At 36.5% G+C, this 17,258-nt stretch overlaps 1 pseudogene; it reads left to right on the top strand.

The window, feature by feature from the left end:
- The first annotated feature begins 5,696 nt into the window (after window positions 1–5,696).
- LOC102130296 (secretory carrier-associated membrane protein 1-like) lies at window positions 5,697–6,573 on the top strand (annotated as a pseudogene).
- Window positions 6,574–17,258: the final 10,685 nt, after the last annotated feature.

The raw sequence follows: 17,258 nt of genomic DNA, 5'->3' as shown, positions 1-17,258 counted from the left end.
CAACCCACAGAGTGGAAGAAATCTTCACAATCTATACATCCAACAAAAGATTAATATCCAGAATCTATAAGATTAATATCCAGAATCTATAAATCTATAATATCCAGAATCCAACAAATCAGCAAGAAAAAAACAATCCCTCAAAAAGTGGGTTAAGGACATGAATGGACAATTCTCAGAAGAAGATATACAAATGACCAACAAGCATATAAAAAATGCTCAACATCACTAATGATCAGGAAAATGCAAATTAAAACCACAATGCAATACCAACTTACTCCTACAAGAATAGCCATAATTCAAAAATAAAAAAATAATGGATGTTGGCATGGATGCATTGAAAAGGGAACATTTCTACACTGCTGGTGGGAATGTAAACCAGTACAACTGCTATGGAAAACAGTGTGAAGATTCCTTAAAGAACTATAAGTAGAACTACGATTTGATCCAGCAATCCCACTACTGGGTATCTCACAGAGGAAAAAAAGTCATTATGTGAAAGACACTTGTGCATGTATGTTTATAGCAGCACAATTTGCAATTGCAAAACTGTGGAACCAACCAAAATGCCCATCAATCAATAAGTGGATAAAGAAACTGTGATAAATACATATGATGGGCCGGGCGCGGTGGCTCAAGCCTGTAATCCCAGCACTTTGGGAGGCCGAGACGGGCGGATCACGAGGTCAGGAGATCGAGACCATCCTGGCTAACGCGGTGAAACCCCGTCTCTACTAAAAAAAATACAAAAAAAAAACTAGCCGGGCGAGGTGGTGGGCGCCGGGAAGCTGAGGCAGGAGAATGGCGCAAACCCGGGAGGCGGAGCTTGCAGTGAGCTGAGATCCGGCCACTGCACTCCAGCCTGGGCGACAGAGTGAGACTCCGTCTCAAAAAAATAAATAAATAAATAAATAAAAATAAAAAGGTGAATGGATAAAAAGATGGTATATCTAGACAACAAAATATTATTCTGCACTAAAAGAAAACAAGTTATCAAGCCAAGACAGAGGAATCTTAGGCCGGGCACGGTGGCTCAGGCCTGTAATCCCAGCACTTTGGGAGGCAGAGGCAGGTGAATCACAAGGTCAGGAGATCGATACCATCCTGGCTAACATGGTGAAACACCATCTCTACTAAAAATACAAAAAAGTAGCCGGGCATAGTGGCAGGCGCCTGTAGTCCCAGCAACTCGGGAGGTTGAGGCAGGAGAATGGCGTGAACCCGGGAGGTGGAGCTTGCAGTGAGCCGAGATTGGGACGCTGCACTCCAGCCTGGGCGACAGAGCGAGACTCTGTCTCAAAATAAGTAAATAAATAAATGACAGAAGAATCTTAAAAGCAAATTACTAAGTGAAAAAAGTCAACGCGAAAACGGTATATATATTGTATGATTCCTACTACATGACATTCTGGAAAAGAGAAAATTCCAGAGACAATAAAGAGATCAGTGGTTGTTAGTGGATTGAGGAGGAGAAGGAGAGAATATGCAGAGCACAGAGGATTTTTAGGAAAGTGCAACTATTCTGTATGATACTACAATGGTGGAAATACCATGATATATTTGCTCAAACCCACGGAATGTACAATACCAAGAGGGAACTCTAATGTCAACTACACACTTTGGAAGATAATGATGTGTCAATGTAGGTTCACCAATTGTAACAAACATACCACTCTGATAGGGGATGTTGATGATGTGGGAGGTGATGCACATGTAGAGGACAGGGGGTATATGGGAAGTTTCTGTACCTACCACTCAATTTTCTGTGAGTCTAAAACTTCCCTAAAAACAGTCTATAAAAACGAATGGAATGTAATACCTTATTTGTAGATATGCAATGTTGTAGTAATCCTGTTTTTTTATTTTCTATGTTTCTAATGCTTTGACATGGTGGGGGCTTTGCTGACCCTGAAGAAACTGGCCCTCCCAGGGCTAGCTAGTTGCTAGAGACAGTAAAAGACTTTCCTGTGAGTGTACTGTTCATATGCAAACCAACCAATCCAGAGCCCAGACCACCCCACCACCACCTCCTTTATATGGCCCCCATAGGGCTCTTTCACTTAAGGCCACCATTCCCCTGCCCTAATCACCCCAGGGCCTACCAGACAACTGGAGACAACACCTATACCCTTGAGCCAGCTGAAATTATTCAAATTAGCCAATATTAAGCCCATTTATCCTGCCTCACCTGTTTCTGCAGAACCCACAATAAAGACTTTGCCGGTGATTTCCCCTAGCTCTCTCTGACTCCTGACTGACCTTGGTGCTTCCCCTTGTGGCCCCTGCATGGTGAGGTATAGCCTTCCCCTTGGGGACTGTAATAAACTCTCTTTTCAATGGCAATTGGGTCCTGATCTGTTGGCCTCACCATACCCAAATAATAATAAAACCTACATTTTAAAATAACTATTTATAAACATAGTATGTTAATGTATTTTTATAAAGCATTGGCAGGATTTACACTAAATCTGTCAAATGGCTGACCCCAGGAATGAGAAGGGTTATGAGATCTGGGAGTTGGGAGATCAGAGGGTCACAACTTTACATGTAGGAGTATGCTGTCATATAAAAAAGGAGACTTGAAGCGAATGTAACAAAATGTTAAGAACTACTCATTCTGTGTGGTGGGACAGAAGTACTTACTACATGATTTTAAAATATTCATTTTTTAAAATAAAAGTTATTTTTAAAAGAGTAATGTTGCCTACAACATTCAAAAGATATGGTAAAGATAATACTAAAGAGCAAAGAATATTCAGGAGATCCATATACAAGTTAGGATGCAATTTTCAAAACAAGTTGAGGCAAGAAATGCAAAGAAGAGACACAATAGCAGGGGCTTTTAGGTAAGTAATAGTGTTCCAGACACTCCAATTTATTCACAACTTGTTCAACATCCCTTCTCTGCTGGGTTAGTGTATCAGTTATCTGTTACCACAGTAATGCCATATAACAACCATGGCAGAAAACACAAAATCTCCCTGGCATATAGCAATAAACTTTTGTTACTCACAAGTGTTTAGGTTGACTAAGCATTTTGTTGATGGAAGCTGAGCTCATCAAGACTTACTTATGTGTCTATTGCTAGCTGTAGGGCAATTAAATAGTCAATCCTGGATGAACTTGCTCACAAGCCTATGCCATCTTGCTGTATCCCACATGGCTGCTCACCAGCAGGTTCATCCATCCTTATTCTCATGGCAAAGGGAGAGGAGCAAGAGGCAACAAGAAGAAACACACAGGGCCTCTAAAGACCTGGGCTCAGAACTGGCACACTGTTGGTTCCACACACGATCTATGCCAAGGCTAGTATAGACTCAGTGTCTTTGATGGAAGGAGTAAACAAATCAAGACCATTGCTACCATCAATCCACCTCAGTTAAACAAAAACTATCTTGGTGGATAATTTTTCCAGTATACTTCGTTCACTGTGAGAATTAAGAAGTTGGACAGAACAGAGATCAGCTCTACTTAGGGTTTTCTTGTTTGCTTTAAATAGATCCTTATGTGTTCCTGCTTGAAATCTTTCCCTGATACAGCAGCATCCTTATCAGTTGACCTAGACCTGCCTAGAGTATTGTAACCTAAGAAATGTAAGGCCCATTTTCTTCAGAAATGCAGTCTGAAAAAAGCTAATGTCTCTGATTATTTACCTAAGAGAGGACAGAATTATATGCTGGGAAGATTAAAATCAGTGACAGGCCACCTTCCGGTCATGATGTTAATTATGTTCTTGCCAAAATACCTGTAAAGCCTTCTCAAAGGAAATCTTGAAAAACAGAGTGAAGAAATAACACATATGACTATATTCCCCCTTTTGGGAAGTCACAATACACCTTAGTTTTATGCACTGTTGGTTGCCAGACCAATACCCATTCCCTCTTCCTCTCTTAACTAACAGATCCTTGATTTTGCTTTAGGGCAGCAATGTATCAATTAAAAATACTCCTTATTCCAGACTCACTTACAGCTAGGGATAGCTGCATGACCTATTATTTCCTGGCAGTGAGACATAAGCACAAGGTAACTAAGTGGACAACTGAAAAAAATATATTTCTTTCCAGAAATAAAGGGACATATTTCCTGTTTTCCACCTTCTGCCCCCGAGTCTTTCCTGTGTTTCCTGCCTAGAAGTGCAGCAGCCACTGTGTGAGCATGAGAAAGAAAACCCCACGCTCTTCCAGGGAGGCTGCAGGAGAATTCAGAAAGGAGACTGCACACTGGAGGCATCCTGGAACTGACGTTCCACTCTGGATGCCTGTGTCTGCATTTATTTTTCTACATAAGAAAAATAAACTCCTACTTGTTTATATCTGTGCAATCAGATTTCTGTCACATGCAGCCAAATGCAAATCTAAATAATTTGTGAGTTCTAAGAATTTCTGCACTGAGAGAAAAACCTTCCTAGCTAGACTTAGTCATTCCACAACATATGTATATTGTACACCATAAATATACACCATTTTATCTATCAATTTAAAAATAATATTAATAAAATAATAAAGATGTGAAAGACCTAAATAAATAAGAAGCAAAAAAGCTCAGTCCTTCCCAAACTTATTTGCACACAAGCACTTTTTTTAAAAGTAATTTATTTTTACCTCCTATAATATATGAACAATGCTTCACAGAATATCTGGTTGGAAAATTCCATTTTCTATTGTATTATGTAACCTTTACCTTGAATGGCCTGTTTCCTGGTTAAAGTACTGCATTAATGAAATGAATGTGTAAAACAGATCTTCATATGGACAAATCATCTTGTAACACCAGCTATCTCAGAATAGACATCATTTGCTTATCCATGATTCTGTTCATCAAAAAATATTTATTGGTCACCTAATAGGTTCCAAACTCTGCTAGGTCCTGGGGATAGAAAGATAACTTAATCCAGTTCTCAAATCTTTGTTAGCTTAAGGTTAGTGTGACAAAATAATTATTTATAACGTAATGTATCTAAAATTCTATGTTACCACAATTTAAGGACATTCCAAGCATCCGGGGCACACCATCATGATTCTCCTGATTCATGAATATTAACCTAACGCTGTCAGGTTCATGGGGAAAATACTCAGGAAGGATTTGAGCCAACTATCCAACATTTACATATTTTTAAAAATTATTTTTATTGAGACATAATTGATGTACATATTTTCAGGGTACATGTGATAATCTGATACATACATATAATCAAATCAGGGTAATTAGGATATCCATCACATTAAATGTTTAACTTTTCTTTATGCTAGAAACATTCAAATTATTCTCTTCTAGCTATTTTGAAATGTTTAACAGACTAATGTTAACTATAGTCACCCTACTGATCTATCAAACACCAGGTCTTATTTCTTTTATCTATTAGTAACTATATAATTGTACCCAATTAATAATCTCTCTTTATTCCCTCCTTTCCCACCCTTCCTGGCCTCTGGAAATCTATCTAACTTCATGAGCTCCACCTTTTTAGCTCACACATGTGAGTGGGAACATCCTATATTTGTCTTTCTGTGCTTGGTGTATTTCATTTAACATAATGTCCTTCACTTCCATTCATGTTGCTACAAATAACAGGATTTTATTCTTTTTATGGCTGGATAATATTGTGTATATACCACATTTTACTTATTCATTTATCCATTGATGGGCACTTAGATTTATTCTATATTTTGGGTATTGTAAATAGTGCTGTAGTAAACATGGGGGTGCAGACATCTCTTGGACATATTGATTTCCTTTCTTTTGAACCAGATCTCAACAATCCCTTCAGACCTCCACGAGGCAGTGTGAGGATGCCTAACGTACCCAATATACAACCAGCAATAATGAAACAACAGAGAAACATCCAGTTTATACACTGATTGCAAAAAAAAAAAAAAAAAAAAAAAAAAAAAAACATGTGTTGGCCCAAGCTGAACTTCTTAAACACCAAGAAGAAGTAGAAAGAAAAGATGCATAATTCGATCATCGGGAATGAGAAATGCAAAACCTCACTCAACATGGTAGAAAAAATAATTGGCCACTTCTTCTCAGCAATTTTCCTATAGAACCTTGTTTCTATCCGGATTTTTCTGTGACATTCCTATAGAATTCCAAAAGACAGTAAAGCTTATATACTACTTCTGGATGTTCCATGCTGTAACACTGTTTCTAAATATCTTCAGATGCTTGTCTTGGTTTTGTGTTGATTTCATAAGAGTGGTTGATTTTGGATTGAGTATCCCGTGGTTCTTGCTTTTTACTCCTTGTTCATTTGTCTGTTGGTACAGACCACTTTACGGAGCTTTCAGGAGTGATAGTTCATTCATATTCTTTGTATTCTTCTTCGTCTATATTTGTTAGTTTGCTGTACATGCATTCCAGGCTGTAGGATTTCATAACTGGGGCAATTGTGGTTGAATTTCAACCCTTACTGGTCTCAACCAAACTATTCCTGTTGGAATCAGGATGATAATCACAGCAGCACTTTTCGCAGCATCAGCAGCCATCTCACTAGTTATGTTTTTAAAAGATGATGGCCTCCAGCTGCATCTATGTTGCTACAAAGGACATAATTTCATTTTGGCGGCTGTGTAATATTCCATGGTGTATACATACCACATTTTCTTTACCCAGTCTACCATTGATGGACATTTAGGTTGATTCCATGACTTTGCTATTGTGAATAGTGCTGCAAGAAACATACAAGTACAGGTGTCTTTTTCAAAAAAGAGGTACTAATTAACATTCCCACTAATGGTGTACAAGGGTTCCCCTTTCTCTACATTCTCACCAGCATCTGTTATTCTCTGTCTTTTTTGTAAAAGCCATTCTAACTGGAGGGAGATGATATCTCATTGTGGTTTTGATTTGCAGTTCTCTGATAATTAGTGGTGGTGACCATTTCTTCATATATCTGTTAGCCATTTGTATGTCTTCTTTGAGAAATGTCTGTTCAGATCTTTTGCCCATTTTTTAATCAATTATTTAGTTTTTTACTACTGAGTTGTTTGAGTTCCTTATATATTCTGGTTATTAATTCTTCGTCAGATGGATAGTTTGCAAATATTTTCTCTCATTCTGTAGGTTGTCTATGCAATTTTTGATTGTTTTCTTTGTTGTGCAGAAGCTTTTGAGCTTTATGTAATCCCATTTATCTAGTTTTGATTTTATTTCCTGTGCTTTTGAGGCTTACTCAAAATATCTTTGCCCAGATCAATGTACTGGAGGATTTCTCCAGTGTTTTGTTCTAGTAGCTTTATAGTATTTTTTGTCTAGTAGTATCTTTATTTTTAAATAAAAATATATTCTATGCCCATGGATTGGAAGAATCGATATTGTTAAAATGACCGTACTACCCAAAGCAATTTACAGATTCAGTGTAATCCCTGTGAAAATACCAATGACATTCCTCACAGAAATAGAAAAAAACGTACTAAAATTAATATGAAACCCTAAAAGACCCCAAATAGCCAAAGAAATTTTGAACAAAAAGAACAAAACTGGAGGCATCATGCTACCTGACAACAAATCAGCTGGTACTGCATAAAAACAATGGAACAGAAGAGAGAGCCCAGATACCAATCCACACACTTACAGCCAACCCATTTTGGATGAAAATACCAAGAAAATACAATAAGGAGAGAGCAGTCTCTTCTATAAATGATGCTGAGAAAACTGGATAACCATATGTAGAAGAATAAAACTAGACTCTATGTCTCACCATATATAAAAATCAAATCAAAATGTATCAATATTTACATCTTAACTCAGTCTTGATTTTCTTTAATTGTCCTCTACACACAATGATTCATGTCAAAGGACAACAGTGGCAATTCTTTATGAAAACCCTAAGCAGCTAATGCCCTTGATAGAAGTGAAGAGACCTAATATATAAAGAATAAGAGAAAGATGTAATTATGACTAAACCGGGGTTCAAGTTCAAGGAAAGGATAACTTCGTATCTTGAATAGGAGAGGGATAAGAAAGGGACATGAGAGCGCTGTGTTGTCGGAACGCAGGGGAGTTTTTAATGGAAAGGTAGAAGATGAAAATGCCAAAAAGAGTGGTTCATTGATAGAGCAAAGTCTCAGAACACATAGAAGCCGTTGGAATAAAGAACAAAAACACGAAATTAACCTGAACAGAAAGAAGCCATCATCCTTCGATACAAGAGGAGAGTGAAATGAGAGCGAATGTGGGTGGTGTGTGGTTGGAGGAGAGATTTCTATGGGTTGAATTGTGTTCTCCCAAAATATATGTTCAAGTCCTAACCCCACTCCCTCAGAATGTGACCTTATTCAGAAATAAGGCTGTTTCAGATGTAATTAGTAAAGATGATATCATACTGGACTATGGTGCGCCCCTAATCCAATACAACTGCAATCTTTATAAAAGAGAGAAATTTGGACACACACACACACACACACACACACACAAGAAAGACAATGTGAAGACGCATGAGGGATGATGGCCATGACAACTGAGGCAGAGACTGGAGTGCTGCATTTGCAAGCTAAAGAATGACCATGTATTGCCAAGAGCTTCCAGAAGCTAGGAAGAGGCAAGACAGAATTATCCTCTACAAGGTTTAGAAGGAGCATGGCCCTGCTCATACCTTGATTTCAAACTTCTAACCCCTAGAACTGTGACAGCATAAATTTCCATTTTCATAGCCCCCAAGGTTGTGGTACTTGGTTATGGCAGCCTTAGGAAATGAATACAAAGGTGTTGCAGAGATCACACGTGTGTCCTTTATCTTACTGATGACAAAGAGACTAGCACCAAGATTAAAAGGGAGCATTGACTATAGTGAAGTTCCAAACTAATACCTGAGGAGAATAAAAGTGGAAGCCAAGCATAAAGATATACAAATAAGTAATAAGGACTTGGCTGAAATCAGTGACTATGAATTTATTGCAACACTAATCTGATAAAAATTCCAGACACAAATATGAATTTAGTACATGATAAAGATATTTCAAATCAGTGCATATATGATGGATTGGTTATTCAATACAATACAATTAACAATTTGAGGGTAGAAAAAAAAATCTACAGGTGGAACTAACTGTCCTCTCGATTTAAAAATAATGTTAAAGAGTTGTTTATAATAATAGTTTTAAAAAGGAAACAACCTAAATATCTAATAAGGGAAAATATTATATGAATAGCATCGGGTTGTTAACAAATTTTACACCATAATAATATATTCTTATTTTAAAACTGGAAAATGTCAATACACACTATTGTCAACTATTATAGTTTTATAAAATATATGTATATACATACACACATGTACATAATGTGTCTATACCTCTCTAAAGAAAATAAAAGGTTATTGACTATTATCTCTATATGATAGAATTACAGGTATTCTTTCTATATGATTTTCTTTCAAATTATATACGTAATATTTGGCTTTACTTATTTACGGCTTTATTTAGAAAAGTACTGTAACAATGGCGGTTCTAGAATTTGAGGATCCTATGTAAGTTGTCAAAATAGCCCAGTGTTTCAACTCTCTTTTTTCAGGAATCAAAAACAATTCCTGAGATGGAGATCAGAAGAGCCATGTTTAAAAGAATAGATGAAAACCAGAGGAAACTACAGCAGGGAGATACTTACCTGGGACCATGTGTATATACTAGACATCTGGTGCATCGGTTAGGAACATTGCAAAGATAAATGAAATTTGGGGAGTAAATTGCCCATGAAAATGTTTAAGCCATATGAGGAATTTAAGATTTCGTGGTACAATTTGGTTTTGGTTTTAAATTTAGAGACTGTCAGTGACCTGTTTTATGCCATGTGAGTTTGGTGTTTACCTGCTGTGGTCTGAGTGAATGACCTTAAACTGTAGGTCATTTGGGATTTTGACCTTGTTCCTTTCATGTCTGCTTATGCTAGTATTATGCAGAGGTAAGTAGCTGTTACACAGACAAGGACTGCGGGCACCAGCCTATGTGCCGGGGAGAGGAAGGTGGGGAGAGGGGGCAAATACAGAAGTTGACCACAATAGCCTCGTTTTATACAGGCCTTCTAGATGTTAGGGATTTAAACTTATTTTTTAGTTTTTCTGTGTTTTGCAGTCAGGCTTGCAGTCCAGGATTATCAACTGATGCCAAGTTCTGTGGGAGCTTTAGTGTATGCAAGCTCCTAGCTTTAAATGTGTGTGCCAGACATAGGAGACAATGTAGATAAGCTGCCTGACATTCTATTTATCTTGTTCATCATTCAAGGCCAAGGTGGTGCTGTGGAGGTAATAGGCTTGTGGATCCATGAAGCATATATCCATAATCTTGTAAGAATTACTCCCAACACACGGCTTCAGGTTAATTCTGGGTTTGTTATTTTGCATAGACTCTGGTCATGGCTATAGCTTTAGATTTCAGAGACCCAATCTGAATGCAGGGTCCAACAGTTTGTTTACATTCTCCTCTCTGAGTAGAACAATCCCACTCAAGTGATTGTTCCCCATCAAACTGGACTCATTCTCTTTTATTCCTGCCTGGTTCCCCCATAATATGCCTCATTATTGCTGCATCTTCCCTTAGAAGTCTATTCCATTTACTTATCCAGCATGAAGTTCACCCAAAACCATCATATTGATACTTCCCTTGTAATTCTTCCAGTATTTTCTACAGATCTTCCTACTCTTCTCTATAATCTGTCCAGAATCTTTGTAACTACTCAAAATAGCAGTCTCAGTCCTTAAGATAGTGGGTTCCCAATTGTCTATATTATGAATTTTTCACATTCAGCTTTAAGAGCCACCTCTCAACAGTTTTTTTTGGATTCTGCTTCTCAGCAGGGTCTATAGACAGTTCAGTCTGCTCTCTCATATCTTCCCCTCTCTTTCTACCTAAGATTTCTTTGGACCTCTGCCACAGTTTCTGATCTAATAACGACAAAGCATCTTCCCCTTTTCTAATTCCTTTTTTAAGTATAGTTAGATTTGGGTATATATTATTTTCCCAGTTGTCTTTCCTGGCCGTAATATCTGCTTTTCCCCTTTAACTCTGTCCAGTCTTCTGATTTCTGCAATCTCAACTTTTGTTACTAAAGAATTAGTTTCTTCCTCTAAATAAGTGTTTTTCAAGGAGGGTATAACTGATAACAGTGCAGGATAACTCCTTTTTGGTGAAGCTGTCCTATATATTGCAAATGGTTTAGCATCCCTGGCCCCTGCTCACTAAATACCAGGAGCACTTTCTCAAATTCCACTATGGAAATCAAGAGTCCACAGCTATGTCTACATTACGATTTTTTGTTGTTATTGTGGGGGTTGGGGGGCGTTGACACAGTCTTGTTCTGTTGCCCAGGCTGGAGTGCAGTGGCACGATCTCAGCTCGCTGCAACCTCAGCCTCCAGAATTCAAGCAATTCTCCTGCCTCCGCCTCCTGAGTAGCTGGGATTACAGGTGCCCGCCACCACACCCAGCTAATTTTTGTATTTTCAGTAGAGACAGGGTTTCACCATGTTGGCCAGGCTGGTGATGAATTTTTAGTTAGTGGGTTCAAATGTGCCTGACCAATGTGACCTGGCCTGCTAATTCTGCCTGCTCCCAGCTCTAGAGAGTCCCAGGAGAGGTTGGGAACACTGGAAAAGTGTTACTAACTCCACGCTTGCTCTGGAAAGGAAGAAGTAGGAGATCTAGAAAACCTGCTTCTACAGCAATGCCAAAACCAAAGCCCACTTGGAATAGTTTGAGAAGAAAACAGGAAGTAAGGGTGATCAATGGAGATCAGTTTTCTTTTAGAAGGAGCGGAGTTGAACAGAAACTGAAGTGGGGTGCAGGGTAAACAAGGGTTTTTTATACAATGCAGATCACAGAATATGTTTGTATGTATGACACCAGGAGCTGCCTCAAAACATTGTGGCTTCTATTTTCTCTTCGTAACAGGATTTTGAGAAAAGTTAACAAGAAAAATAATTTGCCCAAAAGAAATATATGTATGTTTGTGTGTATACATACACCTACTCACATATATATGCAAGTGCAATGGTGTGAAAGACTCTACATCTATATGTCACTTTCATATCCCTAGATTCAATGAAAATAGAACTTCTGCTGAAAACAAAATATTCTGGAAAAAAAAAAAAAGCAGGTCAGTTTAAGTACAATTAAGCTCAAAAAAGTTTGAGTATTGTCTCAGTTGTGGAACGCAATCCAGAGAAAGCACAAATTTGTAGAATATTCTCAGAAATGATGAGTATTTGAGATGTTTTATTTTGGTGCTTTCATTTTCTATAATGAAATGAGGTAACAAATCTCTATTTGCATCCTAGTATTCCAAAATAGCTAGCAAGAATAGAAAAATCTGACAGTTGCTGAGAAAAAAGAAAAAAAAACAAACATGAAAATAGCCAAATCTGTCCAATCTTGTATTTATCCATTCAGGCAATAAATGGTGTTATTGTTGAAAAGAAGTTAAATTTTCTTCAGAGAAAAACTTTTTTGTGGAGAAAATGGCATTCATTGCTCACTAAATAAATGTATGCAACATTAATTTGATTCCCTTCTATTAATAACCAGTAAAAATATAATAGTGGATTATCATTCATTCTTTCATTCCACAAATACTTTTAGGTCCTAGCATGGGCTAGATCCAGGGTGCAACACTGATGAAAACAGGCTCCAGCAAAACTGAGATGTATTTCTGCCCTCAAAGTACCAATAATCTTCATCAATTAAAATTATTATGAAGAACACGAATAGGCAATTCACACAAGAATAACAAATTGTCTAGAAATGTATATAAAATACTCATCCTCTCTAGTAATCAATAAATGCAACTTTAAAATTACAATAAGATACGTTTTTCATCAACCAACTTACAACAGACTTTCTAATAATAATATTTAGGGTTGGTGCATAAAAATAGGCCCTCTTATTAATTGTTAATTGGAACATTAATTAGCAACATTTTTCTAAGATATAATCTGGCAACAGGGATTAAAAGAATTAAAAGGTGTCATACTGTATAGCATGAACCCACTTCCAGGAAATTCAGCTGAAAACCTAGATTACTGAAGACTTTATAAATAGAGGAATGAGAATGTTCACCGCACCACTAAATATGTACCATGAAATGGAAGATTTATCAAAAAATATGGCACATTCTTATAGTACCATCTTACTAGTAAAAATTAGGTGGTAAAATAATACTGAATAAATTAAGAACTCTATGGTATAGTTAAAAAAAGGGAAACAATTAAAATTGCATATAGCATAATGTCATTATAAGTAATAAATGTGTATATATTGTAAAAACGTATATGTATGCACGTAGAAGAAAATACAGTTGTCCCCCCTTATCCACTAGGAATGTGTTCCAAGACCCCCGGTGAATGTCCAAAATCTTAAATAGTAGCAAATCCTGTAGACACTATTTTTTTCTATACATACCTACTCATTGTAAAATTTAATTTATAAATTAGGCACAATAAAATATACTGTAGTAAAATTTATGTGAAGGTTCTCCCTCTCCCTCTCTCTCTCTCAATATCTTATTGCACTGTACTCACCTATTTTCAAGCCACAGTTGACCAGAGGTAACTGAAACCTTAGAAAGCAAAATTGTAGGTAATGGAGGACTACTGTAAACTGTAAACAAAAAGGTGAAATGAGTTACAAGAGAGAAGAATTGTACAGGTCATTTAAATGTTCTTCTTTTTGTTTCCTTATATATTCTATATTTTTCATACTGAACATGTAACACATCTTCAGTTAAAAAATAAACTTTTAATTAAGCAACTTCAATCTCGCTATGGTTTGGACACAAACTTTGTGTGGTTTTTCAGATTTTATTGACTGCCTTCTATCTCTGTCTTAGTTGACTACTTGCCTTCATTGAATTGCTCTCTGGTCTTAAAGCTGGATGAAATACTATACATTACACTATGGGGTTGGGCTTCCTGAGAAGCTCCTGAGAAGCTACTGAGGAGCCAGATGAAAAATAAGTATGATTCATGTCACAACATTAAAAAAAAAAAAAAAAAAAAAAAACTTGAAAAGACTATGTTAAGTGAAAGAAGTCAGTCACAAAAAGTCATCTATTGTATGATTTTTTTTACACAAAATGGCCAGAATGAAAAAATGTATAGGAACAGAAAAGTTGATGGTTGTCACAGCTCGGGGGAAAAAGAGAATGGGAGTGACAAGTAATGGACTTGGTGTTTCTTTTAAGGGTGATGAAAGCATTCCAAATTAGGAGATTTATACTTCCAAAATGGCAGTATAGACACAGCTGGATTCACTCTCTAACACAGAAAACCAGAATATATATATATATATATACACACAACACTGAGATTATCACCAGACAGCAACCTGTTCAGAGATAGGCAATCTAAAATTATGTAAATTGAGACAAACACAAGTCAAAATGTAGGGGAGATGGAGTTAAAGTATATGGTGGTTTCATTTTGTTTGGTTTTTTTCTTTTTTTGTTTGCTTTTACTCTTTTTTGTAATCTAAGTTTTTATATCTTTAAATAATTTATTATAAGATGTTTTATGTAACCCTATGGTAACTACAATGCAAAAATCTGTAATGGATACACTAAAAAATAAAAAGCAACAAATTAAGACATACTACAACTAAGAAAATTACATAGCCACAAGGGATGACAGTAAGAAAGGAAGAAAAGAAGAAAGGAGTTATAAAGCAACCAGAAAACCAGAAAAACAAATGGCAGTACTAAAAATGGCAGTACTAAGTCCTTACTTATCAATAATGACACTGAATGTAAATGAACTAAATTCTCCAATTAAAAGACATAGATGAACTTTTTTTTTCACATTTTTGTTGGTTGCTTATATGTCTTCTTTTGGAAGTCTCTATTTATGCGTTTGTCCACTTCTTAGTGGGGTTATTTCTTTTTTGCTTGTTAGTTTAAGTTCCTTATATATTTTGGATATTAGGTTCCTCTCAGATGGATAGTTTGTGAATATTTTCTCCCATTCTGTAGGTTGTCTATTTATTCTGTTGATGGTTCCTTTGCTGTGCATAAGCTCTTTAGTTTAATTAGGTCCCACTTGTTAATTTTTGGCTTTGTTGCAATTTCTTTTTGGTACTTGGTCATAAATTCTTTGCCAAGGCCAATTTTGGGAAGGGTATTTCCTGGGTTTTCCTTTAAAATTTTTATAGTTTGAGATCTTACATTTAAATCTTTAATTCATCTTGCATTAATTTTTGTATGTGGTGAAAGGTAAGGGTCTAGTTTCATTCTTCTGCACGTGGCTTTCCAGTTATCCCAGCACCATTTATTGAATAGGGAGTCCTTTCTCTGTGGCTTATGTTTTCCAGCCTTGTTGAACATCAGATGATTGTAGGTGTGTAGCTTTATTTCTGAGCTTTCTAATGGGTTCCATTGGTCTATGTGTTTGTTTGTGGACAAGTACCATGCTGTTAATCATCAGAGAAATGCAAATCAAAACCACAATGAGATACCGTCTAACACCAGTCTGAACGGCTACTATTAAAAAGTGAAAAAGCAACAGATGTTGGCAAGGCTGTAGAGAAAAGGGAAGGCTTATACACTGTTGGTGGGAATGTAAATTAGTTCAGCCTCTGCGGAAAGCAGTTTGGAGATTTCTCAAATAACTTACAACAAAACTTGAGGCCATTATATTAAGTGAAATAAGCCAAGCACAGAAAAAATAATTATTGCATGTTTAATCAAATATTGCATGTAATCACTCATGTGGGAACTGAAAAGGTGGATCTTATGAAGATGGAGAGTAGATTCTCATGAAGATAGAGAGTAAATTGGTGGCTACCAGAAGCCAGGAAGGGTGGGAGAGGAGAGAATAAAGAGAGATTGATTAATTGGTTACAAATACACAGTTAGATTGAAGAAAAAATACTTGGTGTTCAATAGATCAGTAAAGTGACTGTAGTCAACACTAATCTATCATACATTTCAAAATAGCTAGAAGAGAATAATTTAAATGTTTCTAGCACAAAGAAAAGCTAAATATTTAATGTGATGGATATCCCAATTACCCTAATTTGATTATATGAATGTATCAAATTATCGCTTGTACCACAAAAATATGTGCAGCTATTAAATGGCAATAGGAAATTAATTAATTAATTTTAAAAAGGAAAAGCTACAACTTGCATATTATAATTTAAATAGTAAAACAAGATAATCATTAAACTAAAAAAAAAATTACATGGTGATGATGGTTGCAGAACTCTGTAAATAAAAACCATTGAATTCTACATTTTAAAATGGTGAATCTTGTGGTATGTAATTATACTTCATTAAAGCTCTTATTTAAAAAAAAGATTTGTTGTGAAGATCAAAGATGACTATCTATGTAAAATGTTGGACACAGTGCCTAGTACATAGTCAGCACTCAATAAATATTAGCTATTACTATTCTAGAGTAACTGAATTTAGGAAGCTTTGTGTGACTCTAAAGTTACTGGGAAAAAAATTGATGAGTCAACTGGCATTTGTAGAGAAGAAAATGATCAGAAATCATGGTGTGTGGGGTCCTGTGTTCTACTGTGGCCATGGCAGCTTTGAAATCCCATCCCCCTAAGGCCAGCTGAATGGGGTATGTCTTGGTGACTGAGGGCAGGACAAGGGTCATTGTTCAGACCTGGAACATTTCTGGCCTGTTTTGCCGATGTATGGTTAGGAACTTTCCAATGCCCTAAAACTGAAGGAGACACATGCAGGCCTCACCAGAGACAATCTTGATGACAAGAAACAGTAAATGAGGGGAGAATTTCCCACTGAATATCAGATGTTTTAACCAGGGTTATGAACACAGTTTCTGGTACCAAGAGAGGAAAATGGGATTTAAGGAGAGAAGAACTACTTTAAAGCTGAGCTTTCTACACAATCTGGATCTATGTAATGCAATAAAAAGGCTTAATGTTTTTGCAGTATGTTCTGAAGGAGCCGCTTTACCATGGCAAGATGTTCTATTACATGCACAAGACCCTGAAGGTGCACACACTGGATTATTTATTGTTGGATGTGTTCTCTTTCTGAATTTTCTCTTTTAAAAGAAGGAAGGACTGCATGAAGAAAGATCTGTAAATGACTAAGAAAATCATTTAAAACATTTTTTTGGTCATAATTTGTGGGGTTTCTTTCCCTGACTTCTGAAGCTCCAAATTCACCCTTAACAAATGCGCTGTTGAATTCTGACATTAACAAAACCAAATCAATTTAAACCACTTGCCAGCAAAATAAAAACTAAATATTTGCTTAGCATTCCTAGCATTTCTTTCATTGTGAAAACAAAGAAAATAT

This window comes from Macaca fascicularis, chromosome 1 (genome assembly GCF_037993035.2).
Source record: "Macaca fascicularis isolate 582-1 chromosome 1, T2T-MFA8v1.1".
Lineage (NCBI taxonomy): Eukaryota > Metazoa > Chordata > Mammalia > Primates > Cercopithecidae > Macaca > Macaca fascicularis.
This window is presented reverse-complemented; position numbering and strand designations above follow the sequence as displayed.